Below are 19,045 nucleotides of genomic sequence, written 5' to 3'. Positions count from 1 at the left end.
AGAAATTTTATTGTTGATGTTCAAGTTGGTTTCCCAATATTATTCCCTCTTCAATAATAACTAACAAGTAGAAAGCTCTTGAATTTTTTAATATACTTAGCATTAAAATTACTTAAACTTTTCTCATATTAGAAGATTATATCATTAACAAACTATCTTTTATCTGAATAAAAAACTTTAATCCACACTAAATTGACTCCTATTCTAACAATACTATTTTGTGACACATGCACTGTAATCAGAAATCCTTGAGAAACATATATCAAGATATTGAAATTTGAGTGAAAATAAGAATGCAAATGAGTTCTTTTCAAGTCTGTAGGAATGGCTTACAATTTGAGATGTTAGGTAGCACAAGGAAATGGATTAGTGACAACTGATGTAAGAACCAAAGAGAAAGGCACCAAGATGTACGATCATGTTGGTTGTTCCCAACCATACAGTCATAATAACAGAGCATGAATATTTTGAGCATGTTGAATTTTGAGATTAAATACACCACAACAATATTTGACAGAAGACCTATGGTTGCCAATTTCTCACACACCTCATTTCATATATGCACACTAAAATACAATTAACTCAACTTGTCTTGAAAGGAGAAATGGTATTAGAAAACATCTGTCATTAGCAGCATAGAAAAAGAAGATTTATGAGTGTAGTTTGTGCAACAATATCTTAGGAGTTGAAATAATGCCACAAGCTATGAGGAATAGAATGACATTAAATTGTTTAGCTGAATTATTTGACGACTTATGACACATATTTGGGCTTGAAAAGAATAAAATGGGTCCTAAGAGAAAATATTTATCATTAAAAATTGACAATATATGGAGCAGTTACCTCTTATATAAGGCATGGTTTTCCATCCTCCTTGTTGTTTGATTACTACTTGTTCTCCCTCCTTGTTGTGGACTAACACTTCCATTTTTGTGCCATCAAGCTACTGATTCAAACCACCTATGAAAGTGATATATTCTTACTTATTTTTGTGTGGTTTATGTCTCTTCATGTTAGTTCATCTTGGTGACCCATCTCCACTTAAAGGTGTTTGATTTTATAATGGGCTTGCATGCTACCATCTCTTCCCAAGAATAACATTATGAGTATGGAAGCAATGAAATCACTACACAATAGCCTTCATATGGTTCCAGAATGAGGATTGAGCCACCATAAATATGAGGTGGATCCCTACCATTCTCCTCATCTTTCTCTTTATCATGGTTGAGGCTATCTTGAATATTTGTATTGGCAACAAATATTACTAGTGACATAATACTTTTGACATGAAGAAGGAGTGTAAAGATATTGTATGAGGGAACCTTGTAAAGGAAATCAGAAAGCTATGTTAAATACTCATTTTCTAATGCACGAGTAAAGAATGTAACCAGTTGTGTGAAGGTAAACAAAGGCTTTGTAATTTACAAATGGACTTATAGAGAAACTGCAAGATGATCTGACTAATATGTATCTAGGAGAATGAATTTTGTAGATTCTTGATTTGTATTATGTATCTAGAAGTGGTCTAGTAAAGTACCTAAAAATGTTGTTGCTTTGTCAACAATTAAAGAGAATTTGTATTGTTGCATGAGTTCTGCAAGCATTTTTTGTTTTTTACTAGGTTGTAGCATGTCAATGTTGAAGTCTCCTATAATGATACCTTTTGAATTTGGTGGCAGTGAGGTAAACATATTTAGCATTAGGTTTGGAATTTTTTTTGTGTTATAAATTTATTAGTAGTTTTCATTTTCCTGGCTATTTTCATTATTGGGGTCCAAGAAGGTGAAATAGAACTTGTGTATAAGTTTTGCATTTTCCTGCATCACGATATGCCAATTGTAGTGTCATTGAATTCAATCCATAGAATGTCTTCATGATTTGTTGTATGTAGTTGGAAGACTCCATCAACACCATTGACTAGTCCATCTTGTGTGTCAAGGTTAGTACCTATTAGCTTGACTAGAATGTCTGGATTTAGATAGATTATAGTAGGCAATGATGATTTCTGAACTTGGCAATAGAAATTATCAGCGTGTGACTCTATTTCATCAAGAGCCTCGAACACATAAATTGTACCAGGCAAGAAGTCCAACATTTGTCTATTATGTTTGGAAACAGTAGAGTTTTTGTGGAACAAGTACGAGAATTTAGGGTTAGGAGCTATCTTGTAACATGTTATATTCAAGTAGCTAAGGTCTTCATTGTTTTGTTGACCAGTTCTTGCATGATTAAGTACAGATATAAAGTGTTCATTTGTTTTTCTTACGATAGTGTTTAATTCAAAGCATAAGACATTGTCCAGCCAAAATGTGTATGGAATTTTTTCACTATTTATTGTTGGTTGTTCAAATATCCAATTATCGCATACAGCTTGTGCTTGATACAAGTCACCACAAAATATGATGTTAACATTGCCAAATGGTTTTGTTGGTGTATGTTTGATTTGGTAAACTCTTCTATCAATATAATATAGCATCCGTGAACCAATCAATGACACCTCATCAATGAGCAAGACCTGTAGTTGATCCAATTTCTTGCTTAAGCTATTAAGAGTGTTTGAGTCCAATAGTAACATCTTTGAAGAGTTACATGGTAGGTGAAAAATAGAATGTGCAGTTATCATTGAATGTAGATTTCCCTATGGAAGCAACAATAATCCCTTTGGGCTTGTACGGGTCATTGTCTAGTTGCTTATCATAGATCCAAATCATTGCTTGGAAGAGGACTTTTTCTATAAATGTTTTACCAGTTCCAACACCTCCTGTCAAAAAAAAGTATTGTGGTTTGTCAAATGCCAATCTCTTTTTCATGAGAACATCTTTCACTATTGATTGTTTCTCTTGATTTAGGTGTCTTCGCAAGCTGAAGTATTCTTCATTGGGAAGAATGAATGGGTGGGGAATTTCTGAGAATAGTAAGCATCTACTAGCATGAATGTTTTGTGAGGCTTTTATATGTTTCATGTCAGACATAATGTCGTATTTCTCAATAATAGTATTATTTTTTGCTTGTGCATGGTCAATGTCAAAGTTTTCTATTAGGTTATTGTTCTCACTAGCTTCTATTGCAGCTTCATCGATGTCACCCCATTTGTTGTTTATTGGTGAAGTGAACATTTTTTCATTCCTAGTGATTTGTACTTTGTGTGTCTGAAATGCTAAACCACATGATGTGTGCCTGATCAATAGCGAGGTTTCACTATTTTTGAAAGGGACATAAAGCATGAGTTTTTCTCTATAAAAAATTTCATAATCAATATGTGGGTTATATCTTACATAACGTATGATGCGTGGTCTTGTTCTTTTGTTAGACTTTGATGAGTTGTTTGGGTAGAAAGCTATATATTCTGCAAGCGGCATTTGTTCTAGGAGTTTTGGTCATTGTATATACTTGTCTATTGTAGATCCATACATGATATTTTCAGATTCATCTTTTCTTTTGCTAATAGCTTGGGACTTTTAAGCATAACAATCCTCATTTCTGGTGGAGATGTGTTGATGAACATGGTACTTCTCAAGCTTCTTTGTAATGGTAAGGACAATGCAATATGAACTGCTTAACGACTAGACATTTCTTGGTAATTCAGCAATGTATTTCCTAATTTGTGTATGAAGTGTGCCTTCTCATTGTATGCATAGGTGCATTATTTTCATATTTGGTTAAATGCTCGCGACAATGTTTTATCTTGTTTTATCATGTATGAGCTACAATATGATGCAGCAGCATATGCATCCAAGATAAATTGTGTGTTTGTATTTGCATACCGTAGTGCAGGGAATTCTTTGGCAAATGAATTTATCCATATATTAGTTGGATGTCTTTTGAGGAAGATAGTGTTTCAAGACAACGATGCTTGCAAGATGACAATGTAATCGGCTTCTTCAAGTTGGAATTCATCAAAGAAATTGTCAAATGTAATTTGCTTTGTGTAATGTTTGGTTTCTAATTATTTGTAGAAATTTTTTGCTCTATCTATAAGTGTAGGATCAATGTTCAACAACGGCTCCAATATTATTGTCTATCTCATTGGAGGAAAGGGAAAGCTAAATCTACAGTTAGATGCTCTATACTTTTTGTGTGTTTTTGTGTGGTGGTGAGTTTGTATTTTGACAAGATTTGGATCTAATAGTGTAGAGTCACATGAAATGTACTTGTCAATGAAGTCCTCTATGTTATTGTTTTTGTAGTGTCCAAAGACAGGTATGTCTTGGATTCATAACAAGAAGTGGACACGTTCATTGTCTCGGTTCTAGAACTTGGTGACAAAAAAATAATCAGATACTTTTCCAAATAAGGAATTATTTTTCAGCATCATTTTTCAGAATGCATTGACCCTGTGGTTGAAATAGCAACTGTAAATAACTTGGTTTTTCCTTATTTTGAAGTCCAAGTCTTTATCCTCTAAAGACTCATTTTGGCTTCATTGTTGGGTGTAAGGGATATGTTGCAATGCATTGCATAGTGGCTACCAAAAGTGTTTAGCACTTGTTAATGTAACGAAAAATGTTGGAGGACCAAGTTGTCAGATCACAGAAAAAATATTTTTCCTTGTATTGTGTAAATAGTCAAGAGAGGTACAAATACTTTTGAGTGATCTAAAACCTATTGGAGATCTCAAAATGTTTTCTAAGTTTGTAGGGTTTCGCACATCCCTTGCATATAGTTTCTTATGTTTTAATTCAGCCTTTCTTATACAAACCCATGCTGCTGATGACATCTGTTGGATTATTATTTTGAGAATGTTTGTTATGTGTTGAGAAATCATTGTCTTTATGCATAAGCTCCCACTTAGCAATTTTTTCAAGCCTTCTGTTGGTGCAATCTCAATAATGGTTGAACCAAGATCATTGATTGCATGTGATTCATTAAACCAATGTATAAGTGATTCAAGTTTAGGTTCATCTTCATCTTTAGGGATAGTATCATGGGCATCTATTTCACCATCTATGACATTATTTGTTTGTTGTTGCATCTTCTTATTTGCAAATAGAAGTTGCTAGTCTTTGTTGATAGAAATGTTTTCCTTAGTATACAATGGTGTTTTTGACAAGATTGTTAAAGCATTCATGACATGAGTAGGTCTCACATTTCCTTGTGCATATCCATTTTCATATTGTAACTTGTGCTTTAGTCTAACTGCAATAGTATTTGTCTCATCAATGTCTCTAGGAAATGCATGTTGCACTTTATCAAAATCGACAGGAACGTTGATTATTGTACCATTCAAGCCATATTGTGCTCTTTTGTATCCCAATTGCCTTATCTAGGCAAAGGAAATACACAAGGAGACAAGTCTTTCTTCTAGGCTAGTCAAGGTTTGTATTACATGGTTTCATTTATTTCGGCTTATGTTCCATGAAGCGGCATGAACAAGGATACTACCATTCATAATGGCATGTAGAAAATGTGTGCACACGAGATCATTTGTTGCAATTATCTTCGTGGCTGGTTGAGGAGAGAGCATAGAGAAAGCATTGACAAATGCATTGGTGACTTTGTGGATGTCTTTGTTGAAGCCAAAAATTTTGCAATTTGTGCATGCTTCAATTGGTGTATCATTGATTTCATGTAGATATTGTCAAATTGATTTCTGTTGTGTTTTGTTTGGTGAAGTTTGTTGTCGATAGCTTGTAGCTCGATGTCTTGTGTGTGGCCTGCGAAACACATATTTCTCCCTAGCTGTTGTAGTTGTCCCTTCTTGTTTCATGATCTTGTCAGGTTCAATTGATTGATTGCTATTTACATTTGTTGGTGGTTGCTGTCTATTGCGAATAGTCACTTTCAAATGTCTAAGTGAACAATGAATCTTCACGTTGTTGCCAAGTATAGGTGTACTAGCTAGAGCACCTAAGATGTTCGCATTGGACGATTTCCTTTTCCTTGTTTTAGTTGTAATTTCTCTACCATGTGTGAGACTATGTTCAGTTATTTTGGTCTAATTCAAAAGTTGGTCCCTTGGTTGGAGTGGTTAATAATGGCAATGACCTATCGTATTCTTGAAATAGATCAAGTCAATAAATGTTCTTGTTTGAATACAATTGCAGTAGACATGCATCTTAGATAACAAATTTGGTTTCCATATGTTGATTGCAATGTTGAATATGTATGAAAGCCATAGCAAACACGTTGCACAACCTTCCAAGTTGCTCTTGGCATATTTTAGTCCAACCTTCTGAACTAGTGTGTGTGCTTGGAAGAGGAATTCATTATCCGAGATGGGAGATTGGTTGTCCATATGGAAACAATGCAATTCAAATTTGTTCTTTATTTTCAATGCATTGGCCAATGACTGGGCCATGAACAATCGCAAGGCAATTGCATCAAACCCGTTGTCAACCAAGAAGGCTATAGCTACAAACATGCTTTCACCATATGGAGAAGTAAAATCAGCAGATTGTTTCAGATCAATGCAAGTTAACTCTTCTTTAGTTATGTCTACAATATTTGGTATGGTGGACGATAAAACTAACATTTTTTTTTCCATAGTTGGTATTGTGTTGTATGTACTCAGTCTTGAGAAGATAGGTTCATAATGCCCAGCCAACGGAATGATATCATGGAAAAGAATTAATATTGTACGATGAGGTGCATCTTTGTTGAAATGGAGGTAGGGTTTTTGGCATGTTAATGACCAAATGCATATGGGTATGTCAAGCCAAAGAAACAACCAATGGATATAAAATGTGTCACCCTAGAGGCCTGATTCACCTAGCGAGTTGGTTTCAGTTGTGGAAAGGTGCATTCTTTGCAAGTATGTGGCCTGGTCGGTTACTTTATGCAAATCATAGAGCAGTGAAGGGTGGAGCTCATGCAAAAAAGAGGTTGACACTATAAAAGAACCATGGTGGAGCGAGTGCAGGAAATAATCGACGAGTCCATTATGAAGTTCAACACATGTATATTGACAATGAAGCAACACTTGTATTGTATCAAATAAACAATCACCAACATTGAAGTTAAATGAACTGCTTCAAAAGCAATGTATGTTTTCAAGAGCATCGTCAATTGATGTATCTTGAGATCTGGTGTTTGATTTGTATTTGTCTAGTATCAGTGGATTTCCTAATGCCTGGCCTAATGTAGTTGATCTAGCTAAAATTGTGTTTTCCATTTGACGAATGAAGGAAAGATAAAGTAACTGTGTGTTCAAGATAAGGACAGGATATAGCAATCTTGCTATGCTAGCTGCCTGCAAAATAGCGGGGAAAACATGTTGTCAACTCTAATAATGCAAAGACAACATGCTTAGTTTTCCAATAGAAATATTCATACAAAGCCATGCTATGGGAAAGATTTTGATCCATTCAAGCCAAGATATGCTGATTCGTAGTCATGCATGAAGAAGACAAACTCAGGAAGATGAAATTATTTGAAATTCATGAATTTACAAAAGCTAAGTTCAGTGAATTCTATAAGATGTATGATATGTATAGCCATGCTTTGGGAAAGATTTTGATCCATTCAAGCCAAGATATGCTGATCCACAGTCATGCATGAAAAAGACAAACTTAGGAAGATGAAATTATTTGAAATTCATGAATTTACAAAAGCTAAGTTCAGTGAATTCTATAAGATGTATGATATGTATCTTATATATGGATTATTCTTATATGGGAGGATGGAATGAACCATAGTTCTAGTTACTTTTAAACATTGTAATCTTAATTTTAGTTTTCCAAAGATGGTTATAGATTGGTGCTCGTTAACTAGAATAGAGACTATAATTGAAATTGGCACAAAATATTGACACTCTAAATATTGTTACCGACACTAACATATATCTAAATCTCAGGAGCTAGAATACAAGGGAGCATATGGTAAACAATGAAGGGATAAAACTATTTGACAATATTAAAGTTATTAACCTCTTTGTGTCTAGATATATCAACATTCATAGCATAATATTAAAATAGTATTCATATCATAATGTAAGGAAAGAAAATTAAGATCTTTACATCTTTAGTGACTACTGTTTGAACTGTTCGAACTGGTTTTATGCAAGGCTATCTTATGATTGAATTTGTAGCTTCTTTTAAGGTCAAGTATATTTGCATCAGACATGTCCAAGTTGACATATTGTACAAACTTGAGATAAAAAGAGGGTCATGCATAGACAGGTAGTTGTAAAGGCTTGTGATAATCTAGGATCCTTATCAGTCCATGAGCAAGAAGCGAGTAAAGATTGCGGAAGGAATAAAAGATTTTAGAAGAGAGGAAATGAGAAGGTACAAAAAGATAGAAGGCTATAGGAGATGATCTTATACGTATATTTATTGGTTATGATTTTTATCATCGGCTAGTAAGAGAGGAAAAATTCAAGTTCGATAATCCAACTATATGAAGGGGGAAAATAGCTATGTGCCTAGTCATATAACACGAAGAAAGGAAACTGGCTATGATTAAAGCTATAGAATGGAAAGGAAGTATGTGAGAAAATGGTATGCATATCGTATCCATATGGAAGAGGTTGAAGAATGGCTTTATGGTGAAACTGCTTGACCAGGAAATTGGACTCTTATTTAGCAGACATAGTAATGACAACTTCTAACAAAGTAGAATGAGGAGGGCGTATTCTAAAAGCTCTAGAAATAGTGATTTTTGAACAAGAATTGAAATGCAATGGGGAGGGGAACATTGAATAGGTGTTTACAAATTATAGATATTGTTGTTGAGACATTGTAACCAGGCTTCAACCTTGGGAAGAGAAGACTTCACATCTAACATTGAGAGTAGTAATTGTGTGTTCAAGTTTTCTTGAGTCCAACAAATGAGAAAGGTATAGAAATATAGCAAGCTATAGAAGATTATCTTAAGTGTATATTTATTAGGTTACAATTTGTCTCATCGACAAGTAAGGGAAGATGAAGTCTAGTATGATAATCCAACTATATGAAGGGGAAAAATAACTATGTGCCTAGTTGTATAACACAGAGAATGAAAACTAGTTATGATTCTAGATATAGTATGGAAAAGAAGTGTGTGGAAAAATGGTATGCATAGAAAATCCATATGCAAGAGGTTAAAGAATATTTTTATGGTGAAACAACTTGACTAGGAAATTGGACTATTATTTGGTAGACACAGTGCACCACACATCGTTTAACCTTGACTTAGGGAGGAAAAATATGGAGTTATGATTCTAGATATAGCATGGAAAGGAAGTATGTGAAAAAATGGTATTCATACTAAATCCATATGGAAGAGGCTGAAGAACAGCTTTATGGTGAAACTGCTTGACCAGGAAATTGGACTCTTATTTGGCAGACATAGTAACTGCAACTTCTAACAAAGTGGAATGAGGAGGGCCTATTCTGAAAGCTCTACAAAGATTGTTTTTTGATGAAGAATTGAAATGCAATAGGAAGGGAAACATTGAATAGGTGTTTACAAATTATAGATAGTGTTGTTCAGACATTGTAACTAGGCTTCAATCCTGGGAAGAGAAGACTTTACGTCTAACATTGAGAGTAGTAATTGTGTGTTCAAGTTTTTTTTGAGTGCAACAAATGAGAAGATACAAAAATATAGCAAGCTATAGAAGATTATCTTAAGTGTATATTTATTGGTTACAATTTGTCTCATCGAATGGTAAGGAAAGACAAATTCTAGCATGATAATCGAACTATATGAAGGGGAGAAATAGCTATGTCCCTAATTGTATAATGCAAAGAAAGGAAACTAGCTATGATTCTAGGTATAGTATGAAAAGGAAGTATGTGTAAAAATGGTATGCATATCGAATCCATATGCAAGAGGTTAAAGAATAGCTTTACGGTGAAACTGCTTGACCAAGAAATTGGACTCCTATTTGGCAGACATCGTGCACCACACATCGTTTAACCTTGACTTAGAGAGGCAAAATATGGAGTTAGAAGCATACAAATTCCAAGATTTTGATTCAACCTATAGGAATGCACTCAATGGTAAGGAATGAAGAGAAAAACATCAAAGGCTTCTTTAGTTCTCTTGATATTGTACCATGTTCATATTTACCTTGGGATAAACAGTCAAATTTAGGATAAAGTAGTGGCTACTCTAGGGAAAATGACAGTTTCATGCTAGTTCTAGTTAATAAATATAGTATTTAGTAACTAGAATAGACAATTAAAATTAATACTATTCTATTATATAAATAATAGATGAATTAGATTTTTAGCACATAAATTATTTTTTACAATTGACACTAACCATTGTAGAAAGGAAATTTAAGTCTTAGATCCATATATAATCATTAGTCTATGAAATGATTTCTAGAAGATTAGTCTTCACTACAGAAATCAAACATTAGGATTGGATTAAAATTCCCTCCTATTTCTTGTTTTATATGTAGAATTTAGAAACAAGATAAATTGTATTAAGCATCTACTCTATTTAATTTGTAAAGGTATCTATCAAAGACATTCATTAGTCTATATGAGAAATGAATATATGTAAACATATTACACATCAAAACTTAATACATATCCATGGATAAGAAGAAGCAATGACAATGAATTTACCTTTCCAGATGTCAAATTGAGATCCCAAGCGATGCAAGAGTTACCGGTATCAAGTGGAAGTAGAACCTAAGAATTTTATATTACATAAGAGTATCAGATACAGTAACAAAAAATTGATAAAATATTATTAAAAGTAAAAAATTAGTTATTATAGTCTCTTACTTATAGATATATGCCTAGTTATACGAAGTAAGAAAACAATACGAAATATGACTCTATGCTAGTTGGTTTTACTATGAACCAGCAAACTAGACAAATATCAATATCAGACCTGTCTAAAAATTTCTCCTTATTATATGTCATAGAATAGGTCACAGTTAAAGGGATATGATGAATGAGACAATAATTGTTTACAGCTGCAAGTTAGTTGTTGCAAACTATGTCCAAGGGAAAAAAAGGACAATCGAATACTCAAGACAAGAGACATTTTTTTTGTAAACAGAATTTACTCTTCTTATGTTTTTTCCATGATTCTCATATCTAATAAAAGAAATAAATAAAGGTGCACATCATTATAAGATTTAGAAGTGTAATTTTTATGAAGGAAATGAAGTTCTAGAAACCCACCTGCTAAGCGTAGTTGATTCACAAGTCCAGTAGGAACTTTAAACTAAAAAAAGAAGAGGGAGAGAAGCAAAAGAATAAATTTAAAGAAAGCAGGTAAGAATAAATAGATTATAGGAATGAAAAATTGATTGAAGAAACCATTTATTGTAGCACATTTCTAGCAAATGAATTCATTATCTTTTACAAACTATTTGGTTACTCCATAATTTAAGACTCAAAAACAGTAATTTAAATGGAAAATAAAATCAAACATAGTATAATGATTGCAATTACCTTGTATATTCTCCAATCCATCCAAAGCCATTTAATAAATAATAATGTCCCCTAGCAAATGCTTGGCTTTTGTTACCCAACATGGTTAGCGAGCTAAAAACTCTATTCTTACTTGTGTTCCTATTCAAGAGATTCTTGTATATTCTATTCTATTAATATTTTAATATACTCAAATCAACACTTCAGATGGATGATAGAAAATTAATCAGATTTAACAATTCTCATCAGAGTCTTTCCTGTTTATAATATAATTTCACGGAACTTGTTGTGGTGCTAAGATGTAATGGATGTAATTGTTGGAGCATAGTGCCTTATTTCTTTGTCTACCACCACCATACATGTCTATTATTAAGATGCTTAATGTATGACAAACTACATTTCCACTTAATTGAATGTAAGGAAACCTCTAAATTTTAACTCCGCCCCACCTAAAAACCGATGTAGTGCAGTGGTTATTGTTTTTTGAAAATACCACTTGTTTAGTATGTTCCAACATATAAAATGCACATGCATAGCATAGACTAAATTGTAGAAACAAGTAATGACTGCAAAGAGAAATTAATCATTGAAATAGGTGGATAATTGAATGACAACAGCAAGACATAAAACTTTATTAACATTTTACAAGTCCTAATGATCACAAGATATGACTTTGAATTCAGAAACATAACAACAACATAAAGGAACCTGATGGTGACAATTTTTCTTGTTCATTCTTGAAACAGGAATACCAGCAAGAATGGATCCTATTTTTATTGGCCTTTTTTAATAGTTTTTAAGTGGGTTGACCTCCTCAATAAGTAACATTTTGAGATCTTTTACAAACCCTTTACGATTCAATTATTCGATTGTGGTCATGTGTAATGGCCATAGATCTATTTTTCCATTGATAAGAATTCAAATCAGTCTAGAGAGAAACTAAACAACTATATATCATATATAGACTCATACCTCTTAGACTCCAGATTAATAAACATGCAAAGCTCTTTTATAAAACATATTATTTGAATTCCCTAAGCTATTTGGTGAAGCACCTGCTAAGGAAGGCAAACTCCAACACCAGTACATACACATTTTGTTGATGGGTGCAAACACATTTATAGTTTATTTATTCTTGTGGATGTGTATACACATCTACAGTCTAATTGTTCTTGTGGGTATGAAGTTTTGTTTCTCAATAACTAGAATAGACTATTAAAATTAATATTGTTCTATTATATAAATAATAGATGAATTATATTTTTAGCACATAAATTATTTTTTACAATTGACACTAACCATTTTAGAAAGGAAATTTAAGTCTTAGATCCATATATAATCATTAGTCTATGAAATTATTTCTGGAAGATTAGTCTTCACTATAGAAATCAAACATTAGGATTGGATTAAAACTCCCTCCTATTTCTTGTTTTATATGTAGAATTTAGAAACAAGATAAATTGTATTAAGCATTTACCCTATTTAATTTGTAAAGGTATTTATCAAAGACATTCATTAGTCCATATGAGAAATGAATATATGTAAACATATTACATATCAAAATTTAATACATATACATGGATAAGAAGAAGCAACATGACAATGAATTTAACTTTCCAGATGTCAAGTTGAGATCCCAAGCGATGTAGTAGTTACTGGTATCAAGTGGAAGTAGAACCTAAGAATTTTATATTACATAAGAGTATCAAATATAGTAACAAACAATTGATAAAATATTATAAAAAGTAAACAAGTAGTTATTATAGTCTCTCATAGATATATGCCTGGTCATATGAAGTAAGAAAACAATACGAAATATGACCCTATGCTAGTTCGTTTTACTATGAACCAACAAACTAGACAAATATCAATATCAGACCTGTCTGAAATTTTCTCTTGATTATATGTCATAGAACAAGTCATAGTTAAAGGGATATGATGAATGGGAAAATAATTGTTTACAGCTGCAAGTTAGTTATTCTAGACTATGTCGAGGGAAAAAAAAGAACAATGGAATACTCAAGATAGGAGACATTTTTTTTGTAATAGAATTTACTCTTCTTATGTTTTTTTCGTGATTCTCATATCTAATAAAAGAAATAAATAAAGGTGCACATCATTATAAGGTTCAGAATTGTAATTTTTACGAAGAAAATGAAGTTCTAGAAACCCACCTACCAAGCATAGCTGATTCACAAGTCCAACAAGAACTTTAAACTAAAAAAAGAAGAGGGAGAGAAGCAGAAGAATAAATTTAAAGAAAGTAGGTAAGAATAAATAGATTATAGGAATGAAAAATTGATTGAAAAAACCATTTATTGTAGCACATTTTTAGCAAATGAATTCATTATCTTTTACAAACTATTTGGTAACTCCATAATTTAAGGCTCAGAAATAGTAATTTAAATGGAAAATAAAATCAGACACTTAGTATAATTATTGCAATTACCTTGTATATTCTCCAATCCATCCAAAGCTAGTCAATAAATAATAAAAATTAGAAAGTCATAAAGTAGATAATCATCATATTTCAAAGTGATTATCTATGTCTACTTCAATTGATATAGTAATTTTGTATGGTTGGAACTAGTAACTAAACAAAGTACACGATCTATAGCCAATTGAAAAAGGTGAATGACTCCAACAGATGCAACAAAAAATCAATGAAAAAATGTGGGAAACACAAGCTGAAAGTCTTCAACCATAGTGAAGAGACACATCATAAATGACAAAATAGTAGATGCATTATTTAATGGGTATCCTTCTTCACGTAACAATCGTGTATTCTTTTAAGGAACCTTCTTACAAAACTTAAAAGTAAATAAATTAGGTTGAATTAGGTTATAGTTTGTTGAAGTTTCATACAGGAACTAGCTACTCATTTTCTTTGACATGTATTCGATGGGATCCTGTCTCTTCAACAAAATTCATGTCAAATGCTACATTTTAACAAAGTTTTGTTACCCGATTTTGTGAAATGGGTTGCATTGACATTTCCTATTGCTGGTGATGTAGGATATACCACATATTATATTTTTGCAATGGGATACTATCTGCATATGTTTTTGAAGCTTTAATCAATAAAGGATTTCAGAGGAATTCACTGAAACACATGTTAACTGTATGAGACCGAACAATGCACAACTTGGCAACACATCTGATCAAATAATTTTTACTGGGAATAGTAACCCTAGAAACACGATGCAAACATATATTTATGCCCTTGAGCGTAAAGAGAGGGACATATAAGCTAGTTTCAAGCTTAACGCACGCAAACAAAATCGAAAACTACAAACAATATGATAAATTTGGGATCTCTCAGTAAACCCCAAATCCTTATAACGCCTTAGCCAATATTAGGGTTTTAAACGAATAAGAGCGTTACCTCAAGGATCTAATTTAACCCCTTCAACTGTTACTACAACTCTTGAAACCCTAGAATACATGTCCATCTAACCCCTTTGCAAAGTTCACAGACATAAATAACAAAAACTACAAAAGCTATATTCTAACTCTAACCGCAGAAGAAATAGAATGCCTTTGTTTAAACACTAACAACAAACAAAGGCTAAATGACTTTAAACATGTACCTTGAGGATAACAAAGGCGAATCGGCCCTCGAAATGGCCAACCACGCGAGAGGTAGGATAAGGTTTCTGATCCCTCAGAGTTTTGTAGGCTTCAATCACCAGTGAGACGTCGTTGATAGATTTGCATAGCCTGTATTGTTTCCTTAAGCTCATCAAATTCTCCAAACCCTCAACAACAATGCAGAATGCAAATGCCTTCGAAAGCTGCACAATCTCCTCTACAAACTACAAAGACAAACAAAATCCAGTCGCATGCATCTTGCTTTTAACACTGCATCGACTGAGAGGAATGGTTTTAATGCGCCATTGAATAACAATAATGAGAATAAGCATACGAAAGATTTCACCATCCCATTTGCTAGCTGCCTCCTCCTCACACATGATGCTACCAATAAATATGACAACTATTTTCATTTCCACATGTACTCGCTTTGCCTTTTTTATTTTTTACTATTTAAGAGTAACAATACGAATAAAACCATTGGGAAAATAAAGCGGCCCAATAGGAAAATCAGGAAATTGGAATAAACTAAAAAATTAGACATATCTAACTACTATGAACCATACAATTTTTTTTTTTTTTGCCTATCATTCAAAAAGTATGGAAGTAGGATTAATTGTTTTAATTCATCCGAAAACAATAGTCTCTCCCTTTTAATTATCAAATAGACCAAAATCTTGACACATTTGCCACATGTATGACTTGCATGAAGGGGAAGCTCTAATTGTAGGCCGTTGGTCTTCCCACAAGAAACGAGAGGCCCAAGAATTTGGAATGCCAACCGCTTGCAATAAAACTAACATCATAAATTGTGATCTTGATTTTCGCCTCTTCTCTTGCATTGAAACATGTGAATGTATTGATCTGCATGGTAGGGAGGTAATTATCGATCATCTTCGTCAATTAAAAAAAAAGATATTGGAAAAAACGCGAGTTGTGGTGAAAACGCTTTGCTAGGGTTTTCTTGCTACATGCGAACTTTCAATTTTTTTTGCGTACGACCCTTCACCTGCACTCCCCTTCTATCGGCATCACTTGTCATACCGCATTTACTGCGGGAGCTTTAGGTTAGGATTTAATGGCTCCAACCAACGGTGAACCAGATGTTTCTAGTGTTCACGCTGCTACTTTAGACTACCATGGTGCCGCCACCGAACAAATGCCCGCGCAAGTTTGTCCCGAAGGTTTTTCATGATGCTGTGCAAAACCTTACCAAAAGTTTCTTTTTATTTCGCTTTGCTAACCCGTGGCAAGCAGATGCGGTCTTTAACAATGGCCCTTGGTCTGTGCATTCCTCTCTACTTATTTTTCAGAAATGGTCCCGAGACTTCACTATCTCGGATGATAAAAAACTTAGGGTTCCTGTATGGGTCGAATTCCTAGGTCTACCCTTGCCCTGTTGGCCTTTCATTGAGTCTATTGCCCAAACCCTTGGCAAAGTTGTCACCAAGGAGCCTGAGAAATTTTTTAATGCTCGCCCTCAGCGGCGTGTTTGCGTTGAAGTTGATCTTTCCAAAGATCTCAAGGATTTTGTGGAAATCTAGATTGGAACTCAAACCTTCTAATAGAAGGTGCTTTACTTGAACCTACCTAACACTTGTTATAGGTGCCAGTCTGCAAAACACAAGATCAAGGATTGCCCTTTGGCTATGCCTAGGGTCAAACCCCAGCCTAAAGCAACGCCTGCCAAACAGGCCAAAGGAAAAAAAGAAGAATGGGTTACTGTTGGGTGCAAGGGAAAGCCTGCCTTGAATCCCTTAGCCCCTAAGCCATCCTATGCGGCGGTTACCGCAATTCCTCCTACTTCCACAGAAGTGTCAACGCCCGCTAGCATGGAGACGCTAGTGGTTTCCATTGCACTTGTTCCGGGGGTTTCGCAGGTTTCAAACCCTGCTGGTTTGTAGGGGATCAAGGCAGCCGCCAGGGCCTCACCCTTGGCTAGGGCTCGTACTCCTCTTGCAGTTTCTTTCATAGTACCACCAGCAACAAGGTGTTCTCGCAGTCCTCCTGGACATGCGGAGATATTAGGGGTAAAACGACAAGTTGTAAGTCTAGAGGATTTCCCATCTGACTTCCACCCGGTTTCTACCTTTTTGCAGAATAGCTACTCCTCTCTGGAGGACGAGGATGATATGGAAGAGTTCTCATGAAATTCCTCTCATGGAATGTTCGCGGTCTTACAGACCTCCCCAGAAAGTTCTATGTCCGGGATACCTGTCATAGACTTGGGAATTTAGATTTTCTTTGCCTGCAAGAAGTTAAGATTTCTGGTTTCATGCTTTCTACTGCATGCTGCGTCATTTGGCAGGATAGCATTATGTTTTCTTCTCAGCATGAAGCTGGCCGAGGTGGTGTAGTTACTCTCTTGTCACCTCGCCTTCATTCTGTTATTATCTTGCACAGTTCTGACCCCACACACCGTATTATTTGGCTTTTGCTTTCCATTAACAATCATTCTTTTGGAATCATTAATGTTTATGCCTCCAATGATGCTGTGGAAAGGGCACAAATGTGGGTTTGGCTTGCTGACAACTTGTCGCCAGCTACTTGGGTCCTGTGTGGGTACTTCAATATGGTTGAAGTGGCCTCTAACAAAGATGGCATTCTGCCTTTCCGTTGGACAGCTGGGGAAAGAGAAGCCTAGTTTTACATGTGAAATAAATTGGGCCTTTTTTATCCCAATACAAACCGCCACCATGGTAGTGGGGCCTGGCACACTTGGTCCAATTTTCGAGCCAGTCCTGACCGCATTTTGAAACATCTTGATCGTGCTATGATCTCGGCGCAATCTTTTTTCTCCTTTTCTGAAGATCGTGATTTACCTGTCATTCCACTAACATATGTGACATTGTCAGACCACCATCTAATTTATTTTGGCATTTCTTGCCAAATAGCTGTCCCCAAGGTGGCCAAGTCTCAATTCTTCCTCAACATGTCTATGTTGTTGCATGCTTCCACTATCTCCCACATCCAACGTGTCTGGAATTTGGAGCCACATCCGCATTCCCATCAAGGTTGGATTCAATGGTGGAATGATGCCATTACCAGAACTACTCAATTTTGGCGCATCTATGGGCGTCAGCTGGCAATCTTCAGAAAACGGTCTTATGAAGCCAACACCCTTGCCCTCAAAAAAGCCTCTGAAGCTCTCACCTTCAACCCCTTTGATGTGGATTTACAAATTCAGCTTGCCAAGCTTCGCTATGATAAGAAAATTGCGGATAACTATGATGCCTGAGGAGCCCAAATCAAAGCCCGTCTCCACTGGTTGGAGGTTGGCGACAAAGCCTCGAAGGAGTTCTTCCAGGCTCTCCGAGCCTGTCATACCAATGTTGGGATTAAAAAGATAAAACAGGGAACTGATGTTCTTTCCAGTCTGCCCGACATCCTGCAAGCATTTGTTCTTCACTATGAGAACGTCTTTGCTTTGCAAGGCAATTCGGTTGCTTAGGAGGAGGCTCTCAGAAAGTGTATCGCTGTTACTCCAAACCACCTCGCGGTTGAGCAACGCGCTTTCTGTGAGCAACTTCTTTCCCTTCGAGACCTTAAAGAGGTAGTTTACTCCATGACAGATGACAAATCCCCTGGGTGTGATGGATTTCCCTATGAATTTTGCAAACATCTTCGAGAGCAAATTGGTCCTGATCTGCACAAAGTCTATCTTGAAGCATATCATTCTAAAAGCTTAGGAGCGATCATAAATAAAGGAATTATTAAATTCATAACTAAAGCTGTTGATCCTAAGGACATATGCAACTGGAGGCCCATCACCCTCCTAAATGTGTCTTATAAGATCATTGCCAAGGCGCTCTCTCTCAAAATCTGCCATATGCTGCCTTTAATTGTGCAGCCTGAACAAACTGGCTTCATCAAATCCAGATATATTCTTAACAACATCATTGCTGTCTAGGAAGGTATGGAATGGGCCCGTAAGTCCAAGCAGCAGGCTATCTTTTTAAAGATAGATTTTGCTAAAGCCTATGATCGCATTGAATGGCCTTTCATTTTGACTATGCTTCAGGCTCTGGGTTTTGGTCCCAATTTCCTTCAATCCGTGGAGATGTTGTTTGGTGACGCTAATGCTTGCATCACCATCAATAATTTGCAATCTGAGGCTTTTAGAATTTTTCGCTCCA

Source organism: Cupressus sempervirens, chromosome 9 (genome assembly GCF_028749045.1).
Source record: "Cupressus sempervirens isolate cs-2001-9-10 chromosome 9, ASM2874904v1, whole genome shotgun sequence".
Classification (NCBI taxonomy): domain Eukaryota; kingdom Viridiplantae; phylum Streptophyta; class Pinopsida; order Cupressales; family Cupressaceae; genus Cupressus; species Cupressus sempervirens.
The sequence above is the reverse complement of the archived record's forward strand: the minus strand, read 5'-3'. Positions refer to the sequence as shown.